The 16,171-nt window shown below is 49.2% G+C and overlaps 1 long non-coding RNA gene across 1 annotated transcript; it reads left to right on the top strand.

The window, feature by feature from the left end:
* The first annotated feature begins 1,270 nt into the window (after positions 1 to 1,270).
* On the top strand, positions 1,271 to 9,038 carry LOC110342692. Its single transcript, XR_002384843.2, has 3 exons — positions 1,271 to 1,882; positions 4,260 to 4,358; positions 8,591 to 9,038. It is a non-coding gene; the product is annotated as an uncharacterized LOC110342692 (long non-coding RNA).
* Positions 9,039 to 16,171: the final 7,133 nt, after the last annotated feature.

The following is a 16,171-nucleotide window of genomic DNA, read 5'->3' as shown; positions in this document are numbered from 1 at the left end:
TGTATGCCTACAGGCCAACCTGATCTAAATGACACCTCAATGGACGTTATTTTCTCAGGAGATTCTAGGTTGTGGCAAGTTGATAGTTAAAACCAACTAGCACATTTGATGTTTTAAGTTGCCAAATCCCTGTTTGTCACAGCAACAGACTTCAAAGAGGTCAAATGGGGCCATGGCTGTTTTGCACTTCAGTCCCAGGAACCGAGGTATCCAAGGCGAGAATGCTGTGTCTTTCCGAACCATGTATCTTGAGTCCGAGGCTGTCCGGGGCCAGACAGCCCATTAAAAAGCAGAGGAGTTATCGATAGGCACAAACAGGAAACTAAACGAAATGGAATATATTGAAGAAAGTACACACAAGCAGACAAGATAGGTCATTAGAGGGACAGGGGGCAGAGGACATTAATCTGGAGCACAAAGTCTCTCTCTCAACAGCCCCAGCCCACCAGTGTTCAATGCAGTGGTTTTATTTAGGTGCAATTTGTAAAGTTATTCTCTCTTTTATTTTTTTTTGTAATCTCCCTTTGATTCCTCTCTGCCCCCACTTCTGCGGCTTCTGCAGTCACAGGGAGAGACATTTTTCTTCCACTGACTTTGGTTTGGTTTCAGGAGCGTTTCTGCGATTTTCTAAGTATCCATTTGTTTTCCTCTTTGTTTAAGAAAAGACCTTCCTCCCGATCCCAGGAGTCAAAATTACCAAGTTCTAGGGCAAAGTGCTTTGTGTTGAAAAAATATTGCAGACACAGCTGAGCCCTTTCTCTTGCTGTCCCCAAGCCTGAGCTTCTAATCTAAGGCCTGAAATGGTCGCATCCACCGAGGATGGGGCAGAAGAATGAGTGAGTGAGCATCAGTGAGACCCTGAGCTTCTGGAGAGTTCTCAGAGCACTGGGGCTTGGCATGATTCTAGAAGAGATTTCCAAGAGGTGTTGGGGGGAGGGCTTCTGTGAGACTTTCTCGGGGGAGAATGTGGGTATCAGGTCAGCAATGGAAATCCGGGGGTGACACCCCTGGCAACTGTAGGGCTTATTGTCTTGTCTGTACTTCCCTGCAACTCCTTCATCTATGCAAAGTTGATTTTCTCCTTGTTTAACTTCTAAGTGTCTGCATGTGTGTGTGTGTGTGTGTGTGTGAGAGAGAGAGAGAGAGACAGACAGAGACAGAGACAGAGAGACAGAGAGATGACTTCTAAGTGTATGGGCGTGTGTGTGTGTGTGTGTGTGTGTGTGTATGTGTGTGTGACAGCGAGAGAGAGATAGACAGACAGAGACAGAGAGAGACAGAGAGACAGTGAGAGGGAGAGAGCATGTATGTGCTGATGCTCACAGAGGCCAGCAAAGGGCATCAAATCCCCTGGAGGTGGAGTTACAGTGGGCTGTGAGTCACTCATCATGGGCGCTGGGAACCAACCGGGTCCTCAGCGAGATCAGCAAGTGTTCCTAGAGCTAAGCAGTGTCTCCAGGGCAAATCTCAACTCCTCACTTTGACTCTAGGGAGCATCATGGGTGGGTTCTCCTTTCCCTGAGAGAACATGGAACACAGATGGACTCCCCCACACACCGGGACCCTGAGCCAAGACCATCTCGCATTCACCACATGGGTCAGCGGCACTGTGGGCTCTCCGCTCTCATCTGGTACCTCCCACAAGAGAGACAACAGGACACAGCACAGGATTGGCGCCACTGGACCTCCCCAGACAGGACTGGATTGTCTTCAGGGGCCCCCAGGGAGCACAGATCTCATCATGTGATGCCACTCTCCTATTCACAACACCTAAACATGAAACAAAGGGCACGCACGTTGCTGGAATGCAATTACGGTCCTTAATGAATTAATAACAGAGCTATGATCCCCAGCAAGCAAAGAATGCAGACAATAAAACAAGGTGAGCTACTGCAGTATAATTACTTGGTTTTGGTGACTCTTTATGTACGTGTTATCTATGAGTGTAGGGAAGGGAGGGTAGGCTGTACTGGCCTTCTGTGGCCCAGGGTTCACACATGGGGGAGACAGGAAGAGGCTGCAGCTAATAGTGTTGGCAACACAGCATCTGCCTGACACTCTCAAGGTGTGGGATGCTGGCCTGTGTGTTAGCTGCAGACCCCAGCCTTCCTATAACTGCTGTTGAATGTTGCCACCAAACACACCTTTGGATTTTAGTGACTCATTTGTGGATGTGTTTTGGAGGCTGTTATGATTTGTTCTAAGTGAAGGACTCTGGCAGCCAAGGGCTTCTTCCCAGGCAAAGCATCTCCCCTGCCCCTCAGTTTTGTCTCCTCTGGACTACTTGTCCTAGGGAAAATGTGATCTTTTCCAAAGATATGACTGGCCATTGCTCTTGACCTCTGAGAGGTGATATTGTGCCTGATTGCATGGTTTGCTGTTCTTGGAATCTGTCTCAGTTTGGGTTTCTATAGCTATGATGAAATATCATGACCCCAAAAAAGGTGGGGAGGAAAGGGTTCATTCAGCTCACACTTCTGCACTGTAGTCCATCCCTGGAGGAAGTCAGGACAGGAACTCAAGCAGGACAGGAACCTGGAGGCAGGCGCTGATGCAGAGGCCGTGGAGGGGCGCTGCTTACTGGTTTGCTCATCGTGGCTTGCTCAGCCTGCTTTCTTTATAGAACCCAGGACCACCAGCCCAAGGATGGCACCACCCACAATGGGCTGAACCCTCCCCCATCAATCACTAATTAAGAAAACACCATACAGCCAGATATTATGGAGGCATTTTCTCAACTGACGTTCTCTCTCTCTTCGGATAACTCTGGCTTGTGTCAAGTTGACATAAAAACGAACCGTCATGGATCTTAGTATATAGGCTGCCCACACCATAGCCAAGGTTTTAGAACTAGAGTCCAGTTTCCAGCAACAATTTAGCAAGGGAGAAAAATAACAGTGAGAAACAGAGAAAGCCAACTGAATCAGCACACGTGGAGCAGAGGACAGATACAAGGGACCCAAGTTTGATTTCCTGTTCAGGATACTGATGCAAGTTTTAGGTTTAAATTGAAGAGGCATTGGGACAAGAGGCATGCACAATTTATCATTTCTGGTCAAAGTGTGGTCCCCTCATCAAGGTGGTCCTTGGTGTTCTTAATTCGTTAATCACCGTCATTGGTCAAGAGCACCAGTATGCTCCTAACAGGGTTATACACTTCTGGGTGGAGCCAATCCATCGTAGGTAATTGGGTAGACAATTGCTCTTCTCTAGGAAGGAGGCCTGTTCTGTCTATAAAGCTTTGCTCTTGGAACCCAAGGTGACCACAGGTTTAGGAAAATGACCGTCATGGTTGTGCCTTGGAGGTAATGAGTGAGGCCTGGGGGGGGCACTCTGTACAGGACAGTTTGACGGTTGTCGTGTCGATGTTAGATGTAAGAACGGAGGACATTGGTTGGTTTAGGAAAGGAACTGGCCTGTCATTACCCTTCAGGAATGAGGGTTATTAGGAGAGAGGCCCTGGAGACCTTGATCCACCCTGAGTGGAGAAGCATTAGGGAGGAGCAGGGCATGTTGCTAAAAATAGCATAATACTCTTTTTTTGTGTGTGGTGAATAAATACATAAATATATATTCAATAGTGAAAGTGTGAAATCCGATGTGAAACTCTACAGCTTCAGAACGGCTATGCTAACTGCATACAAGTCCATTGAGCTCTTTAGACTTTGGACTTTAATTTTGGTGTGTGATATTTATTTCCAAGTTGTTCTTGATAAAAAAAGTTAATTTTAAAACTAGTACAACAAGCCCTTAAAGGAAGAGAGAGACTTCTCTTGAACACTTGGGAAGGAACCTTGTTAAAGTGTGTGTGTGTGTGTGTGTGTGCGTGTGTGTGTATGTGTATTTCATTGACAAAAGTGGAAGAGTTTATTCGTCTAACACTTATGGATTACAATCTGTCACTGTGGGAAGTCAGGGCAAGAACTGAGGCAGAAGACATGGAGGAACGCGGTTGGACAGCTCTGTCTCTGGTTTATGCTCAGCAAACCTTCCAACAAAGCCCAGCTCCACCTGCCTAGGGATGGTGCCTGCCATAGTGGACTGGACCTTTCCATGTCAACCATCAATCAAGACAGTCTCTCACAGACACAGCCACAGGCTAATCTGATCTGGGCAGTCCCTCAAAGGAGACTCCCCCAGATGACTCTGGGCTATGTTAAGTTAGCGGCTGAGGCCTAGACACTTGACTGGTGTGCCGGGTGTGTCTGGGGTCTGTGTACCTCCGTTACAAGTTACGGGTATTTATCTTTGCTGCAAAGCCACTGGGCCTCTGGGTTTGAAAACGGCACCTGCGTGACCACCCACAAGACTCTGGGAAGCTTTGGACTGGAAACTCCGTGAAGAACTTCTGGTGCTGAGTGAGTAGTCAGAGTTCCTACGTTTCGTGTCTGTGTGAGAGAGAGAGACCTATGCTGTTTCTGGCCCGATGAAAGATATCACATGGCTTCTAGAGGGTTACAGGTGACACCCAGTGTTAAGCAAGTAGACAGTTGGCCTTGTGACATATGAGAAAAGCTGTATGCCTTCTCTGATTTATACCAAGTATGTATGAACCCCTGAAGGAGCCTTGGGAAACCCTGTGGCTCTCCGTAGGCAATGGAAGGATTGGATTAGCTTGGGGAAGAGGAGGGGGAGGAACAGAGCGAGAAGGGAGGGAGTTGTTTGCAGAGCACCCATATGCAAACAAATATGAGTATGTGAAGGGGCGGCCAATGCCCTGAGGGTTGGAGGACACAGGTGATGTGGGGTGGGACACAGGCTCACTGGGTGAGCTGGCCTCAGCCTCACCCATTCATATCCCATAACACCCTTGGGCTCAGAGACGCACTCACAGGTATTTCTCCCACCCACACCGTCTACGTCTCCACAGAAGATGCAGGAACATGAGACTGGAGGGATGGGGGTGGCGATGCTGTCCCTGGGAGGAGGCATGGGAGCCGCCAGGCACTCCTGTGGAACCTAGCTACTCAGGGGTCCTGTTCTGGGCAATCTGCGGCAGTGGAGGTGAGACTCACGCCTCAGTGGCCGGGGCTGAGGCTGCTGCTGCGTCTTGCTCCTGACTCTCTGTCCCACTTCTTGGGCCTGCCACAGCCACTTCCTGAGGAGCAGGTAGGTGTGCACTGCCACCCCTCAGTTCAGTGGAGGAGTGTCATCACCTGCAAACAGGTGAGGGTCCCACTCTGGGCTGGGCATGCAAATGGCCATGGCAATGAGGACAGACAACACTTTTGGAAAAGCTAACAACATCCAGCTGTCTGGACTCTGAGTACAGCACTTGGGGAAGAACTCAGCCTCTCAAATAGCTGCCCCCACCCCACCCCTGAATGAGACCGAGATTGCTGCTCTGGATCCAAGCACTGGTCTGGGCTTTTATTTGCTATTAACCTAAGCAGAAGAATTCAAATCCAGTTGCTGTCAGAAGCATATTTCTTTCTAAATCCAGAGCATAATAAAAAGCCTTGAGTGATCTGGATGTCAAAAGACTAATCGAAAATCCCACTTGCAGCAAACACAAATAGTTCTTGCGTTAACAGGACAATATATTCCAGAAAGAGAAAAAAAAAGGCTCCAGTCGACCGGATGCATAACATTCTGTTGATTCTCATCAGAGCTGGGGCCCTGAATCCAAAGGAAATTCAACCGCACGCTTCCCTCTCAGAAATTCTTCAAACAAGGTTCTCTTCCGAGGAGCTAAACGCAGTTTAATCACTTGAAACAAAAACATTTCTGGCTTTTGAAGGTTGCACACTGCTTTATGGTGGTCCGAACTCATTGGCAGCAAAGAACAGCCAAGCAGGGCTGGCTTGGTCAGCAGGAGACAGACTGAATCTTGTTCTTAGTTGACGCCCAGCCGGCCTGGCTTCCAGAGACCTTGGCTCCCTGTGGCCGGCACTGTTTCCCTTCCTCAGCCCTGCTGGGCCTCATTCTCACACCCTGATGCCTCTCTCGCAGTGGATGTGAGACAGTATGGGAACACCCTGCCACCCCTCACCTCTGCTCAGGAACGTGGCATCTGGGCACGCTCGTGGAGAGAGAGTCCTTTCAGAGGCTTTGCTGGACTCCAGTTCTTTTTATCCTTGACCCAGTGGGGGGACAACGCTGGGCGAAGTCTCCAGAGTCCTGAAGTCTCCGGTCCTGCTGTGTTTGCGTGGCCACCTTTTGACCCAGGTACTGTGGCCAAGGAGTGAACTGTTGTCTCTGGCCTGGAGTGTTGGACTATATTCATGGAGGTGCAGTGGCTACGGAGGTGCAGTAACCATGGAGGTGCAGTAACCACGGAGGTGCAGCAGCATTGGAGGTGCAGCAGTCACAGGAATGCAGCAGCATTGGAGGTGCAGCAGCCATGGAGGTGCAGTAACCACGGAGGTGCAGCAGCCAAGGAGGTGCAGCAGCCACAGGAATGCAGCAGCATTGAAGGTGCAGCAGCCGTGGAGGTGCAAGCCCATGCTTGTCCTCTTCCCTGACTCATAGAGAAGGAGCAAAGGAAGACGGAAGATGATTGGAAGCTGTGCCACCTCCGTGAGGGCACCTCCCTGTCTGGTTTGGCCTAAGCAACCTCCATGGTTTGCTTTTGAGTGACTGAGGAGGGTATGCAGGGGAAGGGTGTTTTCAGCAGGAGGGTTTTGGGAGAGGAGGGAGTGTGGGAGGAGGGCATACAGGGAAGGGAGTGCAGGGGAGAGTGTAGGGGGAGGTGTACAGGGCACCCACAGGCTCTCCCCACTCTCGGGCTCCTCCCACTCAGACTCAGGAACTGCTTACAGAGGGGAATCCCCAGGGGTCCACCCTTTTTGCAGAAGCCTCACCCCTCTCTTAATCTAAGACTTGGACCTGGCAAATACTGTGAGTGAGCACATGTATCTCAGAGGCCCATCTGTGGCGGCCCCGATTCAATCTCACTGTTCACAACAGTTAATGGGAAAATCAGTCACTGGTCGCAGGCTGTCCCCCGATCTTACAGGATTCCATCTGATTTGAGAGTTTTCAAGCCCCATGCCAACGCGTGACACCCTTCCCAGAGTTGTAAGCTGGGGCAAGGTCAGCTGCCTTCTTCAGGACTATTGAGTAGACAGGAGGAAAATTGTCACATCAGTATGCAGCCTGGTCTCCCATCTCCCTCCTAATAAATATCTGTGAGAATTAACCCTGCTAAATCATGAAGGCAGACAGGGGTGGCTCTGGAGGCCAGTTATAAATGCACAAAAATAATATAGAACTTGGTACACAGAATATAAGCCGATTTCTTCACCTATACTAATGTATCTTAAATAGAAAAATAACGGACCCTAAGCTCCAGGCACATTCTAATTAAAATGAGGTTACAGATCTCACCGGTTTGTACAGTGAGGCCAGTGTAAGGCAGATTACTGAAGGAGCCCTTCTGAGGGATGGCTTGGCCTTCTCTCTCTCACCGGACGACTCACAATCTCCCCAGCGTGAGCTGTGCTCACCACCCGAGTGTCTCCTGCTCGTTCTTTAATCTCGGAGGCACCAAAGGGTCTCATTCTCTTTCGGACCAATTCTGAAGGATCTCTTTATTAGTTGCTGATTGCTAATTCTTTTTAAACAACCACAGGGAGTGCCATATGTGTTTAAATAACATTTCTCTTCTAACTAGGAAAGCATTGTGGAGGGAGGGAGCGTAGGGGGAGGGAACGAAAAGACATTGCCTGCTGCTGGAGATTTCGTGTGAAGACCCTTCCAGTGCATGGCATCCTAAATATAACCCACATCCTAGTCTTTGGTTTCACGGGATGCCCCTCCGATTAAATATTCTTCACAAATGCCATGCTAGTGGCTGTATAATATTCCAACACATCCAATGCTGTAATTTATAATACCCCTCAAGAGGCTTCTCTCATTGACGTCACGGACATCTCCCCATGGAAATCTTTGGATATGCATTCAACATACATTTGCCGTTCATATCTGTCTACCCTAAGCCTGGTTTGGTGCCTGCACTGGTGAAGTCGTGGAGATGGGAGCCGTGACTTCTGTTCCGATCTTTTGTTGCTTTCTTGGGACAGGTACTTGTTTGAGGAATTGCTTCTAAAACTGTCTGTCATGGGGCCAGCAAAATGACTCAGCAGGTAAAGGAGCTTGCTGCCAAGCCTGAGGACCTGTGTTTGATCTGGGGTTGCACGCAATTGAAGAGAGAGAATCAGTTCCCTTGCACTATCTTCTGGTCTCCACACTTGCAAAATAAATGAATAAATGTAAAAAGCATTAAAAATACCTAACACACAGCACCAAACTGAATTCCACAAAGACGGTCAATTTATGATACCTCTCCCAGCCTATCCGTAAGGAGCTTTAAAGGTGCTTTGTGTATGTGTGTGTTAGTGTGTGTGTGTGTGTGTCTGTCCGTCTGTGCATGTATATTGCATTTGTGTATTTGTATGTGGTTATTGTGTTTGTGTGTTTGTGTGTGTTTATCTGGTCATGTTTGAGTTTGTGTGTGTGTATATCTGGTTGTATTTGAGTTTGTGTGTTTGTGTTTTGTGTGTGTTTGGTCATATTTGAGTTTGTGTGTTTGTGTGTGTGCTATGTTTATACGTGTGAGTGAGGATTCTCTGTGACTCTTGTGTTACAGGAAAGAAAGCCCAGGATCAGAATCTCAGTACACACTGTGAGCGATGGAAGCGTCTCCACACAGTGACAACTCCCTCAGATCCCAGCTGCTCCTCTGTAAAAGATTTTTATTGAATCTTGGCCAGATTTTTTTTAAGTAGCTGTTGTTTCACACCTGCTCTTTTGACAGTTAGCAGAGGTGTGCATTTGTTGTAAGCTCCTTGATTCCTGGCTGTGTTATACCGCTGTGACAGACACTCACACACACACACACACTCACACATGCACGCACGCACGCACGCACGAAGAAGGTCTTAAATAGCGTATGGCAGTTATGTGACAGACACCTTAAACTGAATACAAATGTAGTCACGTGACACATTTGTAGAAATAAATCTGCCCAAGGTCATGGCTGAGAATTCTCTTCTGTGTAGGCAGCTGAGAGAGTGCTTCATAGTTTAGTTGTGGAGTTTCCTCTGGATTGCTCAGTCGCAAGGTGGATGAAGGGCTTAGACACTGAGAACTCTCGGCTCTGGGACGGCCACGACCTTAGTGCCCTCCATACGAAGAGGATCTCTGTCCCTGCGGGTGTTTGCCCTCTTGTCTTTGAGAAGTTGTCTTGATTACTGAAGTAGGAGGGTTCTGCCCACCGTGGGCAGCACCATCCCTAGTCGGGCGGCCCTGGGTTATGTCAGAAAGCCAGCTAAACATGAGCTGTGACTGAGCCAGCAAGCAGCGTCCTCCATGGTTTCTGCTTCAAGTTCCTGCTCCAACTTCCGTCAGTGATGGCCTGTGACCTGAAAGTGTAAGCTGAGGTAAAACCGTCTTTCCTCAAAGCTGGTTTTGGTCAGAGTCTTTCATCATCTCAGCGGGAGGGAAAGTAGAAGAAGGTTCTTTCCCTCACCCTAGGCCCTGCTGGTGGTTCCTCTAAGTTCCCAGAGTTCTGCTCACTGCTTCCCACGTTCTTATTTTTTATTTTTTCGAGACAGGGTTTCTCTGTATTGTTTTGAAGGTTGTCCTGGAACTCGCTCTTGTAGACCAGACTGACCTCGAACTCACAGAGATCCACCTGCCTCTGCTTCTCGAGTGCTGGGATTAAAGGTGTGCCCCACCAACACCCGGCCACTGCTTCCCACTTTAAAGCCTTTCCTTGTTTACGCTTCAAACCCCACAGACCATTCCTCTCCCCTGTGCTCTTTCAAGCTCTTAGAAGAATGTTCTCTCACTATTTCCCTGCTTTCCACCAAGAGCTGTCTCCAGCATGTCAGAACTCTGCTTAAACAGCTTGGGAGGCCCCATGAGAGGCCCCAAGAAGAAGACACCTTCAACCCCACAGCTCACTGGAGCTCCCTCACCCCACAGCCCCGCCCACTGCAGCTCCCATGCTGGGCCATCCTGTCCCTGGTGCTCCATGAGCATGTCTTGAATCAAAGACAGAAGGTGTTTGTTTTCCCATTTTGACAGGGAACACTTTTTATCACGTATGTTTCCATTTAGGACAGGGATCCTCGGCGGTGCTGAGGCAAGACTGCCTGCCCGTGTAGTGCCTCTTCTTCCACATAACAGCTACATGCCTCAGTGTCCCCAGATATCTACAGCCCTCTTAGGTGACTCGATGGTGGGAGGTTCTCAAAAACAGGTCCAGAACACGATGGTGGACATGGGGTTTGCCATCAATGCTGTCATTGCCCTGGCTCTGTTGGGATCAGGCTGTTGCCACTCTAAATTACTCCGTGCTGTGATGGGGAGTGGTCCTTCTGTATATGTGGTTCTCTTATTGGTTGATGACTAAAACACTGTTGACCAATAAGGCAGGAAGACAGGCGGGACTAGTAGATAATGAGAATTCTGGGAGAGGTAGGCACAGGGAGCCCGCCAGGAGTTACCATGTAGTCTGCCAAAGGAGTAACAGGTTCTGACCCTTCTCTGGTAAGATAAGACCACATGGAAATACTTAGATGAATAGAAATGGGTTAATAACTAAGACAGAGCTAGCTAATAAGAAGCCCTAGTCATCGGCCAACAGGTTAATGATTAATATAGCGTCTGTGTGTTCATTTGGGGCTGAAGTGGAGGTGGGACCTAGGCAGGACAGGAAAAACTGCCACAACGATGCTGTATAAAACAGCAGGGTTTTGTTCAGGCAGTGCCTTGTCCTGGAAGACTCCATTTTGAGAGGAGTGGAAGACCCCAGCCTCTGGGGTGGGCCCAGAAACTGTACCGTTTCTCAGGCACCGCCCTTCCAGCACCGGCTGGTGAATGACTTGTTCCTGGGAGCAGAAAGGTAGCTGCCTGTAATTATACTGGGGTGAGCTGAGACAGAGGGAGTTCTCAGGGGTTGCAATGTTAGCTTTGTCAATTTGACATAACCTAGGAGAGGCTCAGTGAGAAATTGTCTACATTGGGTTGGAATGTGGGCGTGCCTTGTGAGAGAACGTCCCCTGTGATAAGATCAAGCCTGCCGTGGGTGCCGCCATTCCCCAGCCAGGGGGTTCCAAACCATGGAGGAGAGATGCAATGGAACTGAGCACAGGCAAGCATGCATGCAGCCGTCTCTCTCAGCTCCTGACTAAGGTTATGATGTGACCAGCTGCCCAGGCTCTCACTGCTATGGCTGTCCCACAGGACAGCAACCTGGAATTGTCATCTCAAATAAGCCATTTCTCCACCAAGTTAGCTGTTGTGGGGGTTTTTATCATAGTAACAGAAATTAAATTAAAGTGGCCACACATTGTTAGCATGTTAGCTTCCAAGATGTTCTTATCACCTATGCCCAGATAAGTCAGGGGCCATCATAGGGTACTGGGGTCATCTCTTCTCTCTTGTATGGGAAGCCTACCCTCTGTCTTGTTCTTGACTGACCTCTGCTGTTTTATGATTGCCTGTGCTGCTGTTCTGAGGTCTCATTGGCAGGGCCGGATCATCATTGGATTTCACACAGCAGGTAAAGGAAGGTTGGAGGACAGGGATGCAGGACAGGGATGCTCTGAGGTCAGGTAAAGGAAGGTTGGAGGACAGGGCTGCACAGAGAAGCATTTTGAAGATCTCATTCCTTGAAGCACAGACCTGCCTGGGATCCAGGCGTTGGGGGCGGCGGCTCTTTTTTTTTTTCTTTTTAGTTTTTATTGTACAAACTCAGTTCATACGGAGCTTCTAAAGGACTGTCCACAAGGTTGTCATTTGTCCACTCGCTCTGCTGTAAAAGCCATTATTTTCCCTGAGCATGGTTCACACGAAGACATGCAATTACAATGATCTTTGAAATGACACACCTAGAGTGAACTTCATTAAACCTTAACCTGAACTCCATTGTGACTCTGGGCTGGGTCTCTGGGAAAGATGTCCTCCCAGAACTACATTAGCTCCTCTGTCTGTACCCATCAAGCCCTGGTGATCCCCCCTCTTCAGCCACTAATTAAAATTCCTTTTTACATACTGTTGCATATATCTTATGCATTAAGAGCATATGTGTTATGAAGTGAACTATGGAAAGAATACTTTTAAAGTCTACCTATCAACAATTAAGAAGGAGGAAATTAGAAATACCCCAGGCACCTAGGAGAGAATGGCACCGCGGTTTGTACTGCCCTCTGCTTTCTTCACTGTCTGCTTTTCAGTAGATAAAATACCCCAGACAAAAAACAAAGAAACAACAACAAAAACCCCAAAACATAAGGCAGGGAGGGAAGAAGGGAGGAAGGGAGGGAGGAAGCGAGGTAGGGTGCATTTTGGCTTACACCTCAGCATTGTAGTCTCTCATGGTGGGGAAGCCATGGCATCAGGAGCATGAGGCAGAGGCTCACCCTGCATCCACTAGAGGCAGAGGGAGAGAGGCTGGTGTAGAGCTTGCCTTCTCCTTTTTATTCTGCCCAGGACCCGGGCCCGTGGAGAGGTGTCTCCCACGCCCGTTTCAACCAACTCGTCTAGGAACTTTACAGGCACGCCTGAAGTCTGTCTTCTAGCTCATCCGAGATCTGGTCAAGTTGACAGTGAAGCTTAATTGCTATACACTCTCCATAGCTAGGGGCAGGGAGGGAAAGACCTTGACCTCAATAGGAAGAGATGGAAAGAGAGCATGCAGATGTGGGCAGGCTGCTAGACACACACTCACGACCTCTGCCGATGGGTTGCTTCTTGCTCTGGGTCTCTTTTCCTAGAGATAAGTGTTATGCTTCATGAGTCACCCTGAAAAGAATCCTCAAGTCCATTCCAGGGTTTGACCTGATCACTAACAGCTCCACCTATGTGGCCTGTGACAAGGACAGACTTCCCTGAGGATGAGCTGGGAGCTTCCAGACTCACTGCAGGTCAGACAAACACCGGTTGAAATCTTCAACAGCCAAAACAAGTTTGGACCTTCTGCCTTAGAATTGTCCGTCTCCTCCCAGGGGGCTGGGGAGGATGGTGGCATGCGGACGTGACACCAGTGGGTGTCTTATCTGAGTCCTGCGAGTGGATGGCTTGTGAGAGGTGAATGAGACACATAAGCCTCTTAGATGCATTGTCAGACCCGGTGTAATCTCTGGCAACATATTTAACCAGCTCACGCTCCTTTCAGGGTATCCCGGCACGCCACGCGTTATCAATGCTCGCCAGCCATGGCTCTGGCCTGCTGAGGCGCAGGTGACTTTGAAACACAGAAAGCATCTTTTGTACCTGGGAGAATGGCAGGGTGCAGACCACTGAACTTTAGAAGAAAATGAGCTATCGCTTCAGACAGATCTGATCTTGGCTTCTTCTTTTTCCTTTTTTTTTCCTTAAAGAGAGAAAGTTTAGGATTATTGCAGCTCTGGTCCGGAAGGGCTTCTGGACTCCTGCACTAAACCCACATCATCTGCCTTCCAAGGAGCCTGTGTGCCAATGAACTCCATGCAGAGGAAAGTCACCTATACCTCGGTTATCCACAGACCAGCCAATCTACAAAAGGCTCCCCCCGGGGGCCATCAGTCACTTCCCTGCACCTCCTACGAGGTCACTGTCAGGCATCTGTGTGGTTTAATTAGGAGGTGGCCTTGGAAGGATCTGCCTTCCAGAGCCCACGGAGACAGGATGTGTTGTGATGGGCTAACTGAGATCCAGGAAGCCTGAGCTCTCCTGGGCAGAACCTGCTAACCAATAGCAGGGCATTCCTTGTTTTGGAAAATGCTAGCTCTCACGGGTAACTTGAAGCCACCCTAGTATTAATTCCAAGCCGTTGGTGAAGGTGTGATAATATATTGGTGATACAAATAAAGCCTGTCTGAGGGTCAGAGAATGGAGCTTGCCACTGGCTAACCATAGAGGTCTGGAGGTCTGTATAGACAGACAGGAAGTGGGCAGAAACAGGAAATTGCTTTCTCATCTGCTGAGACGCTGAGGAGGTGAGGGTGTGGCTGTGGCTTGCTCCTTCTCTCTGATCTCTTAGTGTTTCCCTCTATGTCTGACTCCAGCTTTTTTATTACCTAGACCGGTTAAGAGCTCCATTTACCTGAAGGTGGATCAAAACACAAGCAGACAGCCTACTCACCCCAGGCAGAAAGGCCAGCTGAGAAAACACAGTCACAAACACCGGAGAGGATGGTGGGAAAGGGACCCTTATTCCCTGTTGGTAGAAACTGTAAACCAGTGTCCCTATGCCAACCCGCACGCGCTGGGCTTCTTAGAAAGCTTACGGGAGGATTTCCACACAACCCAGCTACGCCAGTGGTGGGAGGGGCAGGGCGGAGGTTAAGGATGTAGCGGGGATGCCCTCTCACCCTGCTCTCTGCAATGCTCTACATGACAACCAAGTCCCGGAACAGCCTGGGTGTCTGCTGGTGGATGAAGGAGCAGGTACACTCCGGGGGATGCGCCATAACGGAAGATAAAATTCTGCGTGTAGATCAGGGTGTTGAGGGCAATAAGCCAGGCTTTGGGAGATGTGCCACTCAAGCTGGGGGCGGAGATGGGAGGATAAGGATGAAGCTGAGAGGCAACAAAGGAGAGGGGAGGCTGGTACAATCACACGGAGTTATGCACACATGGAAGTGGCATGATGAAACTCATGACGTGTGTGGGGGGCACATGTGTGTGGGATTGTACATGTGCATGGAGGCCCAGAGTTGTCATTGCATGTCTTCCTTGGTTTCCTTCCAGCTTTTGAAAGCATGTTATTGTGTGTGTGTGTGTGTGTGATTGAGTGTGTGATCTGAGTGTGTGTGTGTGTGTGATGTGTGTGTGTGTGTGTATGTGTGTGTGTGTGTGTGTGCACTGTGAGCCTGCATGTCTCTTCGAATACATGTGGAGGTCTGAGGACAACTTCGAGGATCTGGTCCTCTCCGTCTGCTTTCCTGTGGCTTCTGGGGATCCATCTGGGTGGTGAGGGTTGAGCAGCGACCCCATCACCTACGGACACAATCTCACCATCCCCCACCTTACACTTTGAGACAGGTACTCAGTTGAACACAGGAGCCGCCCAATTCAACTGAACTTGCTGGAAAGTGGACCCCAGGGATCCTCTGTCTCTGTCTCTCCCTTGCCACTGCTGGGTTACAAGAATGCAGTGCCCTGCCTGTTTTTTTTTTTAAATACAGGTTCTTGTACTTATACTTCTGGTATACTGGGACAACTGAGCTACTCATGGCCCCATTCCTGTTGTTCTGACTCTGTGTGAGTTTTACTGTGGGTGCCTGAGTGTGTCTACTTGCTCACGAATGTCCTTGGAGGCCCTTGAGTTGTAATAACAAGCAGACATAAAAGGCAATGATGCTTAGAAAGGATTGGAAGAGTTTGGTATCACGTAGAACCACAGGCTCTAGAAGAGTCACGTGGGCTCAGTTTATCTTAAACTTTCATTTGGAGCCAGGCGGGCAGGTCACAAAGATCATCTCCAAAGGGAACAGTGGGAGGTGCTCTGAAAACTCACACTCCCAGACTCACTGACTCCTTCAGACACTTACGGGAAATGCACATTTATATCTCACTGCCCTGGTTACTTTAATGCTATCAACCTGACACAGGCTGGAGTTATCTGGGAGGGAACTTGGGTAGAGAAAATGCCCCCACCTGACTGGTCTGTGAAGAAACCTGTGGTATGTTTTCTTGAACAATGGTTTATGTGGGAGGATACACCTCGTGCTGGGTGGTACTATCCCTGGGCAGGTGGTCTGGGCTGCTATAAGAAAGTTGAGTGAGCCGTGGGGAGCAAGCCAGTATGAAGCAAGTAGGAACCCCTTTTCAGTTCCTGCCTCCATGTTTCTGCCTGGAGTCCCTGGGCTGACTTCCTGGGTGATGGAGCACACCCCCTCACCTCACCTCAGTAGTTTTTGTCACAGCGGTAGAAACGCGATCTGAGACAATCGTCTTCTGACTCTTCTGCACCACGAGGGACATTGGACTCTTGAAGGTCCCCGTACTTGTGGATAATCCACACTGGGAAGGATGGCGACCGTGGGATGTCACACAGGTGAGCTGGGAGCACACATGGGATGGTCCACATCACCAAATGGCCAGTGGGTGAGAGGCTGAGACATCTGGATGCTGGATGCTGGATGCTGGATGCTGGATGCTGGATGCTGGATGCTGGATGCAGGTGCCTGGGTCCTGGCTGTGTCTGGAGCCAACACTAGTAATATTGGGGAAGGAT

Source organism: Mesocricetus auratus, unplaced genomic scaffold (assembly GCF_017639785.1).
Source record: "Mesocricetus auratus isolate SY011 unplaced genomic scaffold, BCM_Maur_2.0 Super-Scaffold_100042, whole genome shotgun sequence".
Lineage (NCBI taxonomy): Eukaryota > Metazoa > Chordata > Mammalia > Rodentia > Cricetidae > Mesocricetus > Mesocricetus auratus.
This window is presented reverse-complemented; position numbering and strand designations above follow the sequence as displayed.